The sequence below is a fragment of the Gymnodraco acuticeps genome, unplaced genomic scaffold, assembly GCF_902827175.1.
Source record: "Gymnodraco acuticeps unplaced genomic scaffold, fGymAcu1.1, whole genome shotgun sequence".
Lineage (NCBI taxonomy): Eukaryota > Metazoa > Chordata > Actinopteri > Perciformes > Bathydraconidae > Gymnodraco > Gymnodraco acuticeps.
In genome coordinates, this window is record NW_022990958.1 from 47,351 (window position 1) to 68,456 (window position 21,106).

Here is a 21,106-nt window from a genome sequence, read left to right on the forward strand (position 1 = left end):
CTCTGAGCGATTGGAGCATCCCCAGGCAGCACAGCAAACCATGGTGGCGACTAGGAGGCAGCACAGCACACCATGGTGGCGACTAGGAGGCAGCACAGCAAACCATGGTGGCGACTAGGAGGCAGCACAGCAAACCATGGTGGCGACTAGGAGGCAGCACAGCACACCATGGTGGAGACTAGGAGGCAGCACAGCAAACCATGGTGGCGACTAGGAGGCAGCACAGCACACCATGGTGGCGACTAGGAGGCAGCACAGCAAACCAGGACAACACGGAGAAAAAGGCACAGACAAACTGCATGATATGCTATTCAATGTTTATTGAATTCCATGTATTTGCAATGGATGTTCCTAAAACAACACATTTAACATCATCATCATGCTGCTGCTGCTGCTAGTCCTTTGATAGTCACCTGTCGGTCTCCTGTCCTTTCTGAAAGCCATAAAGATGACATTAGTCATTTAGATAATTTGTGTCCTCAATTACCATGGTTACTGAAACTACCATGACTTTAAGAAAATGGTAGACATTAATCTAATCTGAATTTTAAAGCATTACTTTAGATCCCCTCCCTCTAAATATATCAATAAACATTAGAAAGTGATGCTCTTGACTACCATACAAGTTTAAGAAGATAATATTGGTTTTAAAGAATTCAAAGCTATAAATAAACAGCAACAGGCTCTTTAACCAAGTCACTGTTAGCCTAACATGTAAACTAGTTGTTCACACTAATCCTAATATTATCACTTAATATTAGCAAATTCTATTTTATTTTTTAAAACATATTGATGTAAATACATACACATATCGATTTGTTGTATAAATATTGCAAATCAAAACCTTTATTCACTAATAATTACCAAAAATCGTAGTTCTATCTCCTGTTATCAATGCATTCACATTGCCCGCCATGAACTTCCGGGGAACGATCCTCTTCTACATGAACCACGTGACGATAACCGTTTTTGGACTTCCGTTGTTGTAACACTTCTATTATATGGCTCTGGGAGCAGCCTCTTAGCTAAGAGCCGGCGCCGCTGCGGTGTGAACAGGAAAAACCGGCGCATTTCAGGCTCCAGCTCCGAGCCGGAGCTGAAAAAGCGCTGGTGTGAAAGGGGCAACTGCAGCGGAGCAGCCTCTTAGCTCCGGAATCCGGTTCGTTTCAAGCACAAAAAAATGTCCGGCCAGAGGAAACTTTCCGGAAACTTACCACCCTAGCAGTAACTATAGTAACGCAGTGTAGAAGGAGCCGCGACGTCATCTTCAATGTGTGTCACTACCCGATCTGCAGCCCTGCCCTATCTGCAGTGCGCATGTGCGAGATGGTCCGCCATATTTGACAACTCCATACGGCAACTCTAATAGGACATTTGACACAGTGGCGTTTGGCAAAGCAGAAAAAGAACACTCAAAAAACCTGACAATATTAATCTGAACGAGAGAGATGAGTTATTGTTATTACAACGTGACTTCACTATTATTGAACAACTCCTTTTAGTGGGTCATTTTATTGGGTTGAGTACATTGTCAGAATAAGTGAGAAATGGATGTAACTTCTGTTAGACAGCCATCATACATACTGAAGAAATATTGACTGTGAATGTATGCAATATGTATGGCATTCATAATGTATATCTAATTACATTAACTGTGAATGTCCTTCATTTTATTTCAAATAACAAAATATTTTAATAAAGATATTTGAGACGTTTATGACTCGCGCATGCACGATGCAAATCGGGCAGCCGTCTAGACGTCAAATGTCCTATTAGAGTTGCCGTATGGAGTTGTCAAATATGGCGGACCTTCTCGCACATGCGCACTGCAGATAGGGCAGGGCTGCAGATCGGGTAGTGACAATGTGAACCACAAAACCAACATCAGCCGTTAGCCCTCAGAGCTCACAGCTCCTCATATCTGTTCAGAAACTAGACAGAAGTTAAACAAGTACAAACCACAGACTGTCTGTGTCAGGGCGAATACAGTCGCTGCTTTATTTATGTCTGTATAGGGCGTTCCGAGCTGAATAAGGGCGTCACATGAAGGCAAGACGCCCGCCTGGCAGAAACGCTGGAATTAGGAATATATTGTGATGAAGTGCACACTGACCTGAGCTCCAGGGGTCTCTTTCTTCTCCTCCATGCTGCTCATCAGCTGTCCTGATGAAGACCACAGAGCTGCTTCATTATTAATATAATACAAATATTTAGATATAATTCATCATAATCTGTGTAGCAACTTACATTCTAACTTACAGCTCACAGTTTGTTCACTTTTATTTCATTAAAATGACTTTATTCACATAGAAAGTGACATTAATGGTTGTTTGAACCACTGTTATAGCGCTATCCGTGTGTAACTATCACTAAGTTAACACAGAAAGCAAACATTAGCTAGTGAGACTGTTTAATGTACTCCATGTATACAGTATTTTCTGTATATTGTGTATTCTTTAGATACTCTAGTGATATGTGTCCTGTGTGTATACTTGCTGCTAATGCTTCATTTGTATTATATCGTATTGCATCTTTTAAATATGTTTAACTCGTGTAATGCCTGAAAACACTTCTGCTGTGACACATTCATTTCCCACTTTAAGATAAATCATTATTTAAATAAAGTATATCTATTTATCTAATGAGCTAAACCGTCGCTTAGCTTAGCGTTAGCTGCTAACTGAAGAACCCCATTCATTTCAATGGGAAAAATGCTACGTCGCGGTGAATGGCGATGCTAATAAGCTAGTTAGCATATATTTAAAACCATATCTATGGTAAAGAGCACCAACACAACAACTCAAACCGTCTTAAAGACAACTGGTGTAATAAATAACTAGCATAAAGTCAGCTGAGCATTACAAATCAACTGTTACTCCCCCAGAGCCGAACTGGAATAATAACTGTAGCTGTTAGCCGTTAGCTTTCAGACTGTAGCTGTTAGACTGAAGATTACAGCTGTTGTGTTAAATAAGATAACTTCTGATTCGTGATTAACTGTAAACTAAGAGGTTTAATCCACTCACCTCTTCTTCTGTCCTTTGTCTTTGTCTTTCTTCTTCTTCTTCTTCTTCTTCTTCTTCTTCTTCTTCTTCTTCTTCTTCTTCTTCTTCTTCTTCTTCTTCTTCTTCTTCTTCAGTGTTTATTGGCGGTTGGCAAACCAACTTGTAGGCGCATTACCGCCACCAACTGGACTGGAGTGTGGACAAGAGACTATGCAGAAAACAAGAAACAAAAGAAACAAAACAAAGAACCAAAACTCTAGATTATTTTTAATGTATCAATTTCTCTTAGAAACTTAATAATCTCACAATATATATTGCCTGATGTTTTCCCTAACAGCCCTGATAGCGACAAGTCATGGAATTTTGCTTTCTTCAGTGTCTGGAAAAGCACATTTCTCTGAGTACTATATTTCCTGCAAAGCAGTAAAACATGCTCAACAATTTCTGGCTGGCTGCAGTGTGTACACTTTCCGGTTGGATGCTTTCCTATTATACTTAAAGTATGATTGAGACCTGTATTATACTTAAAGTATGATTGAGACCTGTATTATACTTAAAGTATGATTGAGACCTGTATTATACTTAAAGTATGATTGAGACCTGTATTATACTTAAAGTATGATTGAGACCTGTATTATACTTAAGTATGATTGAGACCTGTATTATACTTAAAGTATGATTGAGACCTGTATTATACTTAAAGTATGATTGAGACCTGTATTATACTTAAAGTATGATTGAGACCTGTATTATACTTAAAGTATGATTGAGACCTGTATTATACTTAAAGTATGATTGAGACCTGTATTATACTTAAAGTATGATGAGACCTGTATTATACTTAAAGTATGATTGAGACCTGTATTATACTTAAAGTATGATTGAGACCTGTATTATACTTAAAGTATGATTGAGACCTGTATTATACTTAAAGTATGATTGAGACCTGTATTATACTTAAAGTATGATTGAGACCTGTATTATACTTAAAGTATGATTGAGACCTGTATTATACTTAAAGTATGATTGATACCTGTATTATACTTAATGTATGATTGAGACCTGTATTATACTTAAAGTATGATTGAGACCTGTATTATACTTAAAGTATGATTGAGACCTGTATTATACTTAAAGTATGATTGAGACCTGTATTATACTTAAAGTATGATTGAGACCTGTATTATACTTAATGTATGATTGAGACCTGTATTATACTTAATGTATGATTGAGACCTGTATTATACTTAAAGTATGATTGAGACCTGTATTATACTTAAAGTATGATTGAGACCTGTATTATACTTAAAGTATGATTGAGAAATGTATTATACTTAAAGTATGATTGAGACCTGAGCAGAGAGTCACAGGTGAGCCACAGAGAGTCACAGGTGAGCTGCAGAGAGTCACAGGTGAGCCGCAGAGAGTCACAGGTGAGCCGCAGAGAGTCACAGGTGAGCTGCAGAGAGTCACAGGTGAGCCGCAGAGAGTCACAGGTGAGCTGCAGAGAGACACAGGTGAGCTGCAGAGAGACACAGGTGAGCTGCAGAGAGTCACAGGTGAGCTGCAGAGAGACACAGGTGAGCTGCAGAGAGTCACAGGTGAGCTGCAGGTCAGCAGAGTTCTGCAGCAGGACGTCCTCGGGGTGTGTGTGTCGGAACCAGGATTAACGGACCGCGGTCCCCCGTGAACACACACATCTCACCGTCACCGGACCCCCCCCCCCGACAGGTGGAGCCCTCCATCAGGGAGACCAGGGGCTGGAGGCGGGGCTTAGAGACCGGGACTAAAACACAGAGGAGAGCAGGGCAACCTTTTTTTATTCCAATTCATCTTGTTTTAATTTGTATTGGCTTTTTCTTTACTGCCTTTAAATGTAGTTTTATAAGATGCTTCCTTTGCACCATATCTTATTGATTTATTTATGCCTTGTTAAAATGTGCTAAATAAAAAAACTTGATGACATAACTGTATTTATTTTTGCATTATACTGAAGTTGTTGAATCTGACAGAGAACGCCTAATCAGGTTAAAGGTTACAGGTTATAGGACCAACTTCATCACCATGCTATATTCTGACTGGGGGGCAGTTATTTTCTGAGGGGGGGCAATAAATGCAGGACGAGAAAGACAAAGACAGTATGAAGTAATTGCGCATAAGAAACAATGCATACAGTTATTCTTTCAGTAAAGTCTTCAGCCTGGATTTGAAAGTAGTCAGAGTTGCAGCGGACCTGCAGGTTTCTGGGAGTTTGTTCCAGATATTTGGAGCATAATAACTGAACGCTGCTTCTCCATGTTTAGTTCTGACTCTGGGGACAGAAAGCTGACCAGTCCCTGAAGACCTGAGAGATCTGGATGGTTCATCATTTAGCAGGAGGTCACAAATGTATTTTGGGCCTAAACCATTCAGTGCTTTATAAACCAGCAGCAGTATTTATAAATCTATTCTTTGACACACAGGAAGCCAGTGTAAAGACTTCAGAACAGGAGTGATGTGATCCACTTTCTTAGTGTCAGTGAGGACTCGAGCAGCGGTGTTCTGAATCAGCTGCAGCTTCCTCATAGATGTTTTAGTGAGACCTGTGAAGACACAGTTGCAGTAGTCGACGTGGCTATCAATACCTCCCTCCGAATAATAACTGGATGCTTAAAGCATACCCCTGTGTCCCTCTTGCCAGTCCTCGCGGGAATAGCACCGGCCGGCCTCCGACGGGAGGCTGCCACCCTCGCCCTGGCCAGGAAGGCACAAAAGTATGACTGGCACATCCTGCACAACACCACAATAACACCAGCACCTCCAAGCAGACTCAAGTCCCGCCACCCCTACAACAAAGCAGCTCAAGAGATGCTCAACTCCACCTCTGAGGACATCTCCAGAGATGCATGGTTGGCAGCAGCTTGGAAGCAGGAGTGGGAGTCAGCCGGGCCCTCCCGAATCCACCGTTACATCTGGGACCCAGGAGATGGCGCCATTGGAGGAGACAACCTACCGCGCCGGCAGTGGACCACTCTGAACCGTCTACGAACTAGGGTCGGTCGCTTTAAAACATCGATGAAGACGTGGGGCTTGGCGGACAGTGCGGCATGCGAGTGCGGTGACCCTGACAGACCGCTGTCCATATAATCACCATCTGCCCCTTATATAGACCACCCTCAGAAGCCGGCCTCTTCGACCTAGGACCAGAGATGCGGGCATGGCTACACGACACCGAGTTGGACCTCTAACGTTACACGAAAGAAGAAGAAGTTGCAGTAGTCCAGTCTACTGAAGATAAAGGCATGGACAAGTTTTTCCAGATCCTGCTGTGACATTAGTCTTTTAATCCTAGATATATTCTTTAGGTGATAGTAGGATGATTTAGTAACTGTTTTAATGTGACTGTTGAAACTCAGGTCAGAGTCCATGACTACACCTAGATTTCTGGCTTTATCTGTTGTTTTGAACATTGCAGACTGAAGCTCAGCGCTAACTTTTATACGTTCTGACTTGGCTCCAAAAACCATTACCTCAGTTTTATCTTTGTTTAATTGGAGAAAGTTCTGACACATCCAGTCATTGATTTGTTCAATGCACTTACTCAGTGTTTGAATTGGAGCATAGTCTCCTGGTGAAATTGTTACGTAAATGTGTGTGTCATCTGCATAGCTATGGTAACTTATTTTGTTGTTCTTCATTATCTGAGCCAGTGGTAGCATGTAGATGTTAAAGAGAAGAGGCCCCAAGATGGAGCCTTGAGGAACCCCACATGTCATATTTGTCAACTCAGATGTGTATTTACCTATAGAAACAAAGTTGTTTCTGTCCTTTAAGTAGGATTCAAACCAATTTAGAACTGTTTCCGAAAGTCCCACCCAGTTTTCCAGACAGTCTAGTAATATGCTGTGGTCAACATTGTCAAACGCCTGTTTGAACAGGTCCCCGTTTTTCCCCGGCATCGTGATAACTCTCACCTTAATGACAGAGAATCAGCAGAAAGAAAACAGAAATATATTGAGATGACTTAATAACCATCATGTAATCAAGGGGCGTCTGAAAGACACATTTACTCATTGATTATATATATGTAGATATACCAGTTTTAGTTTCACATGATGTGTAACTCTTCTCTCATCTTATTAAACATATGTATTCCTTTGTTAGTATATAAGTGCTTTGTTAGTATTTCTATCGCTGGAAGTGGAGTCGAAAGAGATGAGTTTTCAGTCTGGAAGGTGTGTAAGCTTTCTGCTGTCCTGATCTCAATGGGAGCTCATTCCACCATCTTGGAGCCAGGATAGCAAACCCACGTGTTTCTGCTGATGGGAACTTGGGCCCCCCTCGCAGTGCGGGTGCAGCGAAAACGGTTCATTGTAAGGCTTTAACTGTTGCTGTTACCTGAAAGGTATAAACCACATTCAAAGAGAGAAGAGGTCGTTTCCTTCCATCAGAAACATTTGAACCAGTTTCTAAGTATTGTTTGTTTCATTTCCAGCTCGTCCTGTCTTTGTTTACAATACAGACTGCTAGCTCTGAAGCTAACCAGGGTTGCCAAATGTGGGTACCTGGCTGGAGTGAGATTTTGATATTTAATTACACATATGCGCACTAAATGACTGCTATCGTGTCAGTAGCGGGACCTTAGCATATATATAGGATATACAATATATACAAATACACAATATTGGACACAGACTATAAAGGGCACACAGTTTCATTCACTAATGAAAGTCAAACACATGTTTGTTTCCACTGTTTCATTGTGTGCATAGGCCTGTCGCGATAAGCAAATAGTTGACTTATCGCTCCAATACACACCTCAAGGCTTTATATTGTAGTCTATCCATTTGTAAGTGATGTTTTTGCTGCTGCTCCATACGCTATACAACCATAGTCTGTTGTGGACCTCATCATTGATCTGGACATGTCTATTAATGCTTGTTTGTCTGCGCCCCAGTTGCATCCAGCTACAGCTCGCAATACATTTAATACTTTTTAGCATTTTGTTTTCCACTTGATTAATATGCATGTTCCATGTGTATTTGCTATCAAACCACAGTCCTAGGTATTTTAACTCATTCACCTTTGTCATTGGACGATCATATAGTGTTAGCTGTTGGCCATCAATCTTGTGTTTGTTTGTAAATACCATGTAGCATGACTTGCTTTCTGACATTTTGAATCCCCAGTTATATGACCACCTCTCCATTTTTTTAATCGCTCTAGCTTCTCCATTACGTATGGGCCACGTCTTCCCCTCATCCACATAGCCCCATCATCTGCGTGTAGAGCCCATTGGATGCATGTGTCTAAGCATGTCAACATGTCATTAATCATGATGTTAAATAATATTGGACTGACTGCACTCCCTTGGGGAATACCATTTTCTATTTCTAAATAATTGGAAATATCTGCTCCAACCTTTCCTCTAAATGTCCTGTCTGTTCAAAAGGCCCTTACCCAATTGATCATTCTCCCTCCAATACCCATTCTCCTCAATGTGATCAGTAACCCCTCCCTCCACACAGTCATACGCCTTTTCAATGTCAAAGTACACTATTGCCATTATCTCTTTCATTTTCAATGTTTTTCCCACGTCATTACTCACTCTTACTAATTCCACATCCTGAGCTGACCTATTATCCTGTCTCTTCTCCTTCACCTTTTCATTCTCTGCTAGTAACTGCTGTTTTTGCTGCCTATGGATATCACTGAGATGCTCCCCACTATGTACTGCTGCAAGTGTCCTTCCTAACATACCTGCCTTCTCTTTATCTGTCACTGCCAGCCTCTCCCCATCAACCAAAGCTGGCATTTTAATGGATTTCCTTTTCCCACTCATCTGCTTAAACATGGACCAGACATCACCTAATGTTACTCCTCTGCCAATGGTAGAACACAATTCTCTCCATGTTCTCTTTCATGTGTCCTTCCTAACATACCTGCCTTCTATAGTATATGTTGCGTTATGTGGCTTGTAATGACCTCTATGCTTCCCTCTGATGTTAGCTGGTGTACCGACTCCTCACACCATATCCTACATTTCCCCCAATCAGCTTTAGCAAAGCACCACCTGGTTATCACACCTCCTTCCTGCATATATACATTAGTATTCATTTTAGTAAGCACTGGATAATGGTCACTTCCTACAGTGGAGTTATTCAAAACAAACCATTCGCATGAACCAAACAGTTTGACACTAATGTCAGATCCAGGCATGAGACTTTCCCCCTGTGAACATCTACTCTTGTGCCATGTCCATCATTAAGGCATACTAGTGTTCTTTCCTCCAGCATTTCTTCCACTATGTTTCCGTTACTGTCTGTATGGTTGCTGCCCCATAGACTGTTGTGTGCATTGAAATCACCACACCAAACTTCCTTCCTGTTTATATTCTGCTATTTCTTTAAATATATCAGTGGTTAGATTTGGACATGGGTTGTATACATTGATTATCCTAATGTTATCTTGTTTTCTCGGGTTGCAGATGTCCACTATAATACAGTCTATACCATCAGGAGATTGCACCTCCCTATATGCCACACCATCTTTGAGAAATGACTGCAGGATCTCAGGTCTGCAAAGTGGACAGGTAGGCGAGAAAGGCTTTTTTGAGTCTCAGAGACCAAGGTCCTGTACACTTCGCATACATTGACTGCACACTTCAGGTCTGCGATGTGGACAGTACACCTCAAATACATCACTACACAACCTGGGGTATTTGAAGATAAGGGAATGACATGTTTATAATATTCTGCAAAACACAACAAATATGCAGGGTTACGAGTCTGTTTCAACAAGTCCTCCAACTCATACGACCAATTATGCCGATTGTTCAAGCGCTTAATACGTCCTGCTCCCGTTGAATGCAAACGTAACAGATGGACGTTTATTCACAAATAACCCTCTCTGTAAAATCCTAAATTGTAGGATAGTTTGGCATTAAAACACTTTTTGATTAGATTTCTAGCGAGAAGTGTATATTGTACTTTTAGATCCACGTCCAGTCGATATGTAGGATCTATAGTTCCATAGATATTAGGAAGATGATTTGAGGTATGCGGCAGCCTCCATGTAAAGTTACGGGTTGAAAACAGTATTTCCGGTCTCGATGCTTTCATAATAAAACCAATGATCAAATGAACATTTAATATTCATTACTAAAGGTACAGCCGAATCATCACAGCGCACACAACCTGTTACAGCCGCAGATGGACCAGATAAGGGAGCGTTTTGGAGAAAAAAGGGGCGGGTCCGCTCAGTGAAACTATAACAACGAAACATGGAGGAACAGAAGTCTGCGTTTAAATCGTGTGTGTGTGTGTGTGTGTGTGTGTGTGTGTGTGTGTGTGTGTGTGTGTGTGTGTGTGTGTGTGTGTGTGTGTGTGTGTGTGTGTGTGTGTGTGTGTGTGGTTAAAACACATCAGCTGCCTCCTGGTGCTGCAGAGATTTCATGAAGTGAAGGAGGTGTTCCTTCCATAAAGCAGCTGTGGGCAGCAGATACTGTGAGAGTCACAGACATGAATACATAGATCAAGGCAGACTGGTGCACACACTCTCCTGTTTTGCCAATCCGGTGGTTAAACAAATATAGCTCTACATCCCTGGCCGACATGTCCTTAAAATGAAGTCAGAGTTCGACATTTTAATTCATTCATTACCTTTCCAGCTCCTCATGCAGTTGACTGTTACAGGTCTATCCAGGTTCATGGTACAATGCATAAGCTTCACATCGAGAGACTGAAACTGTGTTTTCCTTTACCGTTCTGTTTTCATTTCACAATAAAGTTAATAGTCACATTATGTTTGATATTATTATGTTTTATTAACTACACCACTGGTTTTTTAACCCGCGCCGCCTAGTGGTTAAAGCACGTTATTGAATGTTGTTGTTGAAGAAGTTTTATTTGATGAAAACATTTAAATATTAAGAGTAGCCTACATACACAATATAAAATATCAAGAAGACACTGTAGTGATCTCTAAAACAGTTGAGTGCAGGACGTCCAAAGATATTAACAGGAGGATGCAAAACAGACCAACTAGGCTTTATTTAAACATTAAACATTACTTTAAGTTAAGGTCTTCTTGAATAAGAAAAAAACGTTGGGGTTATCCACAGATAAATATGAAGTCTGACAAAGTACTTAACGTCCAATATATTGCATAGTTTATTTTGTTACTTGTCAATCACCTTCCCTGAATTTGAGTCAGGTGTAACTAAAGTCTGATTTAAGGGTTGATTATATTTCACATCATTAATCACAATCTGCAAAGGAACTAAAATAAATGTAGTGGAGTAAAAATGCCAGGTTAACCTCTGAATTGTAGTGGAGTAGAACAAAGTAGTATGCTGCTGTAACAAAAACATTTCAAGTCTGCCGTGGCTCCATTCCATTTCAAAGAGCTGTTGACGCTCAGCGTAACCTTGCCGCACTGCCACTCCAACATCCAATCACAGGGCTTGATGACTAATCACGAGGTTTGTAAAGCAAGGCGGATGTTGTAGTCCCAAACGATAGCTGGGGATTCTGGGTAGTGTAGTTTCTTCAGAAACTGTAGTGTCAAAACTCCTATTTGTTTCTCTGAATCGAAGGTTAAAAACACAAAAGCATTGTACACCATTTAAACCAATCAATATTGTGTAATTAACAAGGATAAACTGATGTTGTTTAGTGGATGAGTAATGCAGATATCACTGTGTAATCATTTGACAGTGAGGGAATATATCCGGTTTTATTGTGAAAACTTAGAGACCGGAAAAACAGTTTTCACCCACGCTAACTTTGCATGGAAGCTGCGTACACGTTATCCTGGCGAGACCTCAGATCATCTTCGTAATATCTATCAAACTATAGATCCTACACATCCACTGGACGTGGATTCTAAGAGTACAATATACACTTCTCACTAGAAATCTAATCAAAAAGCATTTTAATGGCCAAACTATTCCACAATTTAGGATTTTCCAGAGAGGGTTATTTGTGAATAAACGGGAGCATGTTGTTTCTTACACGACCACACTTTAAAACGTGGCTCTGGGTCGTAATCTAAGGTGCTTAAACAATCGACCTATTTGGTCGTTTTTTGTAGGAGGGCAGGCTGGTCTGTTTCTAAGGCCATTTTATTTTTGGTAGTCTGATCATTTCAACAAGAGAATAGAATCAAACTGAAAACATCGTAGATATGTTCTAGATACATGAAGCAGATTAATGAACAGTGAAACTCGCTCATGGACTTTAAGGTGAATACTTTAAGAAAAGGTTTTCCCACACTCTTTGTAGGAGCCATTTTATGGGTGTTGTTGGTGTCTCAGTTTACCTTATTTATATGAATAGTGCAATATCAGGGTATATGCAGGAATCCGGAAGTCACATTTAATACCTTTTAAGACCTTTTTTAAGACCCTTTCCATACATTTTAAGACCTCATCGCAACTTCGAGTTCTAACCGGTTACCTTGGCGACACTTTACCTCACATTGACTATATTGATTAGCTAAACAGCACAACTAAACAGAGTGCAGACAGACGACTGAAGCCTCCTCTCCATGAACTTCAACCTCTCTGTGAAGGTCAGGTTTAATGCAGTATGCTGCTTAGTTGCTTCTGTACTCTGTACTCTTTCATTCACCTTGAGGGGGTTTCCCGACATGTTGTTTCAGTAAATTAAAGGGTGTTTCTTGTTGTCGTTGCTGTGGATCTTCTTAATACCTTGGAAAATGCCGTCTAATACTTTTTAATAGCCTTAATTTTCGCTAAATTGAATTATCAACTTTGAATACTTTTTAAGAACCTGCGGTTATTTTGAACACTTGGTGGTGGGGTGTATAAAAGGGGTCATAGGTGACAGTAGAGGAAGTGGACACAGGAGGAAGAGCATACCGATTCTACCAGACGGCCAGCCCAGACGATGCTCATACTACAGCTATTGACACAGTGCACTTAAACCTTGGTATGTAAATCAATGGAACAGCGCACTGTCGGCAGACGGACAGAAAACGAAACTTAAAGGAACAGTGAACATTATGCCTGTCAATTCTGACGTTACGTCAACAGATGGCGCTGTTGGGATGGGATCTGTAATGGAAAAAAGGATTACCCAACACAAGGCCAATAGATGGGAATTGTTTATTGTAAACTGTGAAAAAAAACAAAATATGCTTAAATGCGGCTCCAACACTCTTAGAACCACTATGGTTTTTCTCCTGAGTGAACACGAAGATGTTTTTTGAGAGCACCTGATGTAGTGAACGTTTTCCCACACTCTTCACACCAGTAAGGTTTTTCTCCAGTGTGAATACGGTGATGTGTTTTGAGAGCACCTGATGTAGTGAAAGTTTTCCCACACTCTTCACAGCTGTAAGGTTTTTCTCCAGTATGAATACATGATGTGATTCTAGAGCACTTGATTGAGTGAAAGTTTTCCCACACTCTTCACAGCTGTAAGGTTTTTCTCCAGTATGAATATGTTGATGTGTTTTGAGATCACCTGATGTAGTGAAAGTTTTCCCACACTCTTCACAGCCGTAAGGTTTTTCTCCAGTATGAATACGTTGATGTCTTTTGAGAGTACCTGATTGAGTGAAAGTTGTCCCACACTCTTCACAGCTGTAAGGTTTTTCTCCAGTATGAATACGTTGATGTGTTTTGAGATTACCTGATGTAGTGAAAGTTGTCCCACACTCTTCACAGCTGTAAGGTTTTTCTCCAGTATGAATACGTTGATGTGATTTGAGATGACCTGATGTAGTGAAAGTTGTCCCACACTCTTCACAGCTGTAAGGTTTTTCTCCTGTATGAATACTTGATGTGTTTTGAGATCACCTGATTGAGTGAAACTTGTCCCACACTCTTCACACCAGTACGGTTTTTCTCCTGTGTGAATAAGCAGGTGGCTCTTTAAAGGTCCAGATGCTGTAAAGGATTTGTCACATTGCTGACAGCTGTGACGTCTCTCTCTTCCTTTCGGTTTCTAGAACAGACGGACAGAGAAAGAGAGAAAGTCAATCTAAAAAGCATAAATATACAAGTTAACACAATAAAAACTCACTTAATATAAACCTGGAGTTAACAAAATACTACTTATCAACTGTTTGTCTTTATTATATTTGATACAGTAATACAGCAATATTCTAACCAAAGTATATACCAGAGGTGGGGGACTCGAGTCACATGACTTGACTCGAGTCACATGACTTGCCTATTTTTTGACTTGAGACTTGCTTGACTAACATTGATAAAAGACTTGACTTTGACTTGGTATTCATGACTTGAGACTTAGGCTTGAGACAGATGACTCGAAAGGACTTTACTTTTTAAAATAGAATATTTGCATTTGTATTGTACGAAGCCCCTAGAGGGCAATGAAAGAAAAAAAAGAGAGAGAAAGTCTCTTCTCGTTCGCAGGAGAAAGTAGGAAGTGGAGCGCACAGGAGACAGCCGTTTCATTGCATACTGTTATGTTTATGTGGGGAAATACATACATTATTTGAGATATATTTCAAACTCGGACTTCATTTTAAGGACATTTCGGCCAGGGGTGTAGAGTTATTTGTTCAAGCACCGGATCGGCAAAACAGGAGAGTCTGTGAACCAGTCTGCCTTGACCTATGTATTCATGTCTGTGACTCTCACAGTATCTGCTGCTTTATAGAAGAAAAACCTCCTTCACTTCATGAAATCTCTGCAGCACCAGGAGGCAGTAACGTGTAACTCAGCAGAATCTGAGAAGAGCAGCAGCAGCTGCAAAGAGCTGTGCCTTCACTGTGTTTACCTTCATTAGAACAGCTTACGAGCGACCGCAGGCTGCTACGTTTTAACCCCCACACACAATTATTCCCCCTATTACCTGTTTTATGATTTCAGAGCCCCACTCTCCATTGTTGTTAATGTTGAAAATAAAACTCTAGTTTCATAACCACTGTCTTTTAACTGATTTAAACTGGGGTTATTCATCAGGATTTCGTAGGACTTGACTTGCTTGACTCTCACCCCAGTAACTTGAGACTTGCACATGTATGACTTACTCCCACCTCTGGTATACAGGAGACAGAGGGAGACGGCATCCTGTCACTGCGAGTCTCAGTATGCTCCGTTCCTCTTGTGTTTTGTTTTTTTGTCTAAACTTTGTTGTGTCTGTATGAAACGTCATTTTGAGAGACCATGCTTTTGATCCTGTGGATTACGTTTGCCTTCTGTAGACCATGCGAGGAGCCCCGGCCTCTACGCTGCTACAGACGCGAGGCAATGCTAGAGCTACAATGCGATCGGCCTCCTACGAATACACCAAGTCATCTGTGCTCTTCGTTATTGGATGAAATCCCTCGGGAGCCGCTTAGAAACACCAGGAAAAAGAGACGAGGAAGGAGGGGAGGCGTTCAGAATACGGCGGAGATTCAGCCGGCCACCACTTCCATCATTCTCACAAACCTGCGCTCATTGAGCAACAACGTGGACACACTAAGGACATACACAAGGTACTCTCATGAATTTCTCGAGGTCTCTTTATTATGTTTCACGGAAAGTTGGCTCCAATCTACGATGCCTGAATCTCTCTTTGAAGTACCCGGACTCACCCTTGTTCGAGCAGACAGGGATGCGAACTCGGGGAAAACCAGAGGAGGCGGTATTTGTGTGTATATTAATGATCTGTGGGCCGATCATACTCAGTAGAATGTAAAACCTGCAATCCCAATGTAGAAATTCTCAGCATGACGTTAAGACCCTTTTATCTGACTAGAGAATTCGGGTGTATTTGACTGTTTGTTGTTTACGTGCCTCCCAGCGGCAGAGGACACTGTGTTCACGAGCTGCAACTCAGCCACCCCGATGCACCGGCAATAGTGCTCGGGGACATGAAGCAATGTCGCCTGGAGACTGTGTTACCTGGGTTCCAGCAGTATGTTAGGGATCACAGCAGGAAAGACAATATCCTGGACAAATGCTTTGTTAATGATAAAGGAGCCTATGTGTCTAAATACAGACCACCAATACTGAACTCTGATCATAGTGCTGTGAATATGATACCAGTGTATAAGACCAAACTCAAGGGAACCAGAAAAGAAAGTAATAAATCATATGTGACTAAGGACATAAAACAAAGACTATGGAGCACTTGAACAGACAGAGAAAGAACTGAAAGTCAAATTGAGGGAATCAAAACACACAGAGAGCTTTTGGGAAATGCTTTTGAAGCCAAAGACCCCAAAAAAGTGTGGGACACCATGAGAACCGTGACAGGAATGACCTCTTCAGCTAAACCTATTGTGAAGGACAAGACATACTTGATCCATACCAATTTGCCTATAAGCAAGGGGGTGGTACTACAAGGGACTGCAAACTCATCTCTTTCGACTGCACTTCGAGCGATAGAACTATTAACAAAGCACTTATGGCGCATTTCCACTGCAACAGGGTAGCCCCGTGTAAGCGTCCCTAAGCGTCCTCGCTCAGGCCTCGGGCTGCCTCGCTGGCCGTGGCGCATTTCCATTACAGTTTAGGACCTGGGGTAGCAACGCAGTGTAGGCGGGGCGATCGTTTTTTTTTTTTGTTCACATTTCGAGTTGTTCCGTTGAGCTCCCGCTGGATTTGATCATCCCCAATGAGATGTAGGAACGTCGTCACCTCCTCGGTCGACCACGGTGTGCTTTTCTTATTAGACGTAGCCATTTTTGTAGCTCATCTGTTTACAAAATGCTGTTTATAAAAATGCTGCAAGCTTGCTTCTAAATATATGCGACGCTAGGGATGAACTCGCGCGCGATCTTGTGACGATTCTCTCTGACCAATCAGCAGTCGAGAGTGTTGACGTCACTAGTTCAGCCCTGGCCCTGGTCTTATAGAACCACGATTTTATGGGGCCGGAAAAAGAGGGAAAAAGTACCCGCTAGCCGGTACTAGGCTATATGGAAAGGCCACTAAAAACTGGCCTGGCCGCTTGAGGACGGGTTAAGGACGCTTAAACGGGGCTACCCGCTGCAGTGGAAATGTGCCATTATATACTAATAAAGGGCTGGCTTATCTAAAGCCAGTTGAGTAGCACTTGAAATGTTTTTGCTCTATGAAGCCTGATGTACTTTATGATTCTGTTTTCTTCAAGTTTGTATTTTGTTGGTCGAACGCACTTATTGTAAGTCGCTTTGGATAAAAGCGTCAGCTAAATGCAATGTAATGGTACTGCTGCTACTCTGGTTCACATCATCACTAAACATTTAGATAAACGTCACACCTATGCAAGAGCCCTCTTCCTAGACTTCTCAGCAGCAACACAATACAAGCAGACATCTTGGTGTCAAAAATGGAAGTAAATCCATACCTGATTTACTGGTATGCCGCTTTCCTCACCAGTAGAGAGCAACTTGACCAAACCCTGTCATCTGCCATCACAACCAATGTAGGGGCCCTCAGGGCTGTGGGATTTCAGCTGTGCTCTTAGCTTCTTTTGATGACTTTACTGAACTGCTGTCTATAGTGTGTTTTGACTTTGACCGTCTAGTCATTGTTGGTGATTTTAACATCCATGTTGACAACCCCCAGGACAGAGCGGCTAAAGAACTGTTTTGTGTTCTTGATAACTATGGTGGGGACCCTCTCATGACATGAATGTGTTCAAATTGAGAACCATAAGTCTAGTGTTTGTCAACTGGAGTACCGCAGGGCTCTGTATTGGGCCCAATCCTGTTTAGGGCTGTGCAATTTAATCGATCCTGCGATATATATCGATATTTAGTTTTCCGAAAAAGTATCGATATTTCAGCCGCGGGTATCGATACATTAAGTCTGATAACTGTGTTCGTTATTCTCGCGTCCAGTAGAGAAGCTTTAAAAAGGAGACTAATTGAGTCTCTGAGAAGGTTCAAATGTATACTTTAATTAATAAAAAGCGCGGTAATGTTACAAGCAGAAGATGGTTCAGTCAGAAAAACAGCTGTGTTCTGGCTCTCGTGAGCGAAGGGAAGAGAGCGAGCTCCACCTTTCCAGCTGTTAAATATCCTCTTTTGGCTCCTCCCTGTGGGCCGGTTGGCGCTGCTGGGGGCCGGCCCTCCACGTCTCCAATGTTCGTTGTTGCGCATTACAGAGGATTCAGACATTGTACATTAAATATATAACTAAACACGCCTTTTCTTCTCCTTATCTCTTTCATGACTTTTCATTTAATACATTTTAAACGCTGTAATCAATACTCTAAAAATACTTCACGGCTGGTATCATTTCCGGTAGTTCCGAATGTTGTCTCATGCTACCCACGTCTGTAAACAAACGTATTCAAATAAACTGTACCTTCATTTAATATTCAGTAATAATAATATCTCGACGTCTATAGTTGTAGTGTTGAAATCAGTAGGTTTCGGTGTGCAACACTCCATGTCATATCGCTACTAAATTCACCTCTATAGTAAATGGTATATTAGCCACATGCTAAATGCTAACCAGAGATGAAGGATTTTCAGAATAAAAGCTTAACAACTGGTTGTGCACAAGAACTTCTGGGTTTTCAGTATAAAACAGCATTTAAACTGACGGTATGTTTAAGGTACTTTATGCAATCAAAACATTGATTTTAATTTCTAACAAGTCCCATTCAAATCCCCCGTGTTCCGCCACCTGCTGCACCTTTTAATTCTCCATTGTGATACTGCACTTTATGTACTTACGTTTCAAAGGCTTGTAAGCTACAGTTTGCACTGTTTCAATAAATGAAACTAATTTTCTCACCACATCTTTTGATTCATTTTGTCCAGCATTTGCAAGCTGTAGACTCTCTGTCAGAGCCATATATTGTATAATTGATGCTTTCAGTTTTCAGTTGAATTAATTCAATCCAAGTCACTCACATGTCACCAAAATCACACTGTCCCTTTAAAATCTTTCAAAAATTATATAAGTGTATCGAATTATATCGAATCGTATTGAATCGTATCGTTGGCTGAATATCGTGATATATATCGTATCGTTGGCTGAATATCGTGTATCGTATCGTGAGATTAGTGTATCGCTACAGCCCTAATCCTGTTTAGTATGTACATAAATGATCCGCCTTCTGTGTGTGGAGAATGTGATGTATGCTGATGATACAGTTGTGAGCTCACAGCTCCTCATATCTGTTCAGAAACTAGACAGAAGTTAAACAAGTACAAACCACAGACTGTCTGTGTCATGGCGAATACAGTCGCTGCTTTATTTATGTCTGTATAGGGCGTTCCGAGCTGAATAAGGGCGTCACATGAAGGCAAGACGCCCGCCTGGCGGAAACGCTGGAATTAGGAATATATTGTGATGAAGTGCACACTGACCTGAGCTCCAGGGGTCTCTTTCTTCTCCTCCATGCTGCTCATCAGCTGTCCTGATGAAGACCACAGAGCTGCTTCATTATTAATATAATACAAGTATTTAGATATAATTCATCATAAACTGTCAGCAGTGAAGAGGAGGAATTCAAAGAGTTTATTCAATGATATGTTCTATTTCTAGATGCTTATATGTAGTGTTTTATCACACCATGTGCAGTGCCTTGTCTTATCTATGCTGCTGTGACGTAAACATGTTCCAAATTGATCCATTTAGTCAATGTGATGCTAAGCAGAGGAGAACATGATAGAAAGGTCAGATAGTTATGAACGTTACATGCACATTACTTTAACCATTACGATAAAAAGTTGGTTTTCTGTGTAAATTATTATTAATACAAATATTTAGATATAATTCATCATAATCTGTGTAGCAACTTACATTGTAACTTACAGCTCACAGTTTGTTCACTTTTATTTCATTAAAATGACTTTATTCACATAGAAAGTGACATTAATGGATGTTTGAACCACTGTTATAGCGCTATCCGTGTGTAACTATCACTAAGTTAACACAGAAAGCAAACATTAGCTAGTGAGACTGTTTAATGTACTCCATGTATACAGTATTTTCTGTATATTGTGTATTCTTTAGATACTCTAGTGATATGTGTCCTGTGTGTATACTTGCTGCTAATGCTTCATTTTTATTATATTATTGCATCTTTTAAATATGTTTAACTCGTGTAATGCCTGAAAACACTTCTGCTGTGACACATTCATTTCCCACTTTAAGATAAATCATTATTTAAATAAAGTATATCTATTTATCTAATGAGCTAAACCGTCGCTTAGCTTAGCGTTAGCTGCTAACTGAAGAACCCCATTCATTTCAATGGGAAAAATGCTACGTCGCGGTGAATGACGATGCTAATAAGCTAGTTAGCATATATTTAAAACCATATCTATGGTAAAGAGCACCAACACAACAACTCAAACCGTCTTAAAGACAACTGGTGTAATAAATAACTAACATAAAGTCAGCTGAGCATTACAAATCAACTGTTACTCCCCCAGAGCCGAACTGGAATAATAACTGTAGCTGTTAGCCGATAGCCGTTAGCTTTCAGACTGTAGCTTTCAGACTGTAGCTGTTAGACTGCAGCTGTTTGCCTTTATTTAAAGATAGTTTGAGACTATTTTTGTCGCACATTTTAAAGTTTTTTTGTGAGTTTCTTTCTACCAAGATTACAGCTGTTGTGTTAAATAATATAACTTCTGATTCGTGATTAACTGTAAGCTAAGAGGTTTAATCCACTCACCTCTTCTTTTGTCCTTTGTCCTTTGTCCTTCTTCTTCTTCTTCTTCTTCTTCTTCTTCCTTGTTTATTGGCGGTTGGCAAACCAACTTGTTGGCGCATTACCGCCACCAACTGGACTGGAGTGTGGACAAGAGACTATGCAGAAAACAAGAAACAAAAGAAACAAAACAAAGAACCAAAACTCTAGATTATTTTAAATGTATCAATTTCTCTTAGAAACTTAATAATCTCACAATATATATTGCCTGATGTTTTCCTTAACAGCCCTGATAGCGACAAGTCATGGAATTTTGCTTTCTTCAGTGTCTGGAAAAGCACATTTCTCTGAGTACTATATTTCCTGCAAAGCAGTAAAACATGCCCAACAGTTTCTGGCTGGCTGCAGTGTATACACTTTCCGGTTGGATGCTTTCCTATTATACTTAAAGTATGATTGAGACCTGTATTATACTTAAAGTATGATTGAGACCTGTATTATACTTAAAGTATGATTGAGACCTGTATTATATTTAAA

The 21,106-nt window shown here is 40.7% G+C and overlaps 1 pseudogene; it reads right to left on the bottom strand.

The window, feature by feature from the left end:
- LOC117558777 overlaps positions 1-19,327 on the bottom strand; it is a 39,512-nt pseudogene extending 20,185 nt beyond the window's left edge.
- Between the last annotated feature and the right edge of the window lie 1,779 nt (positions 19,328-21,106).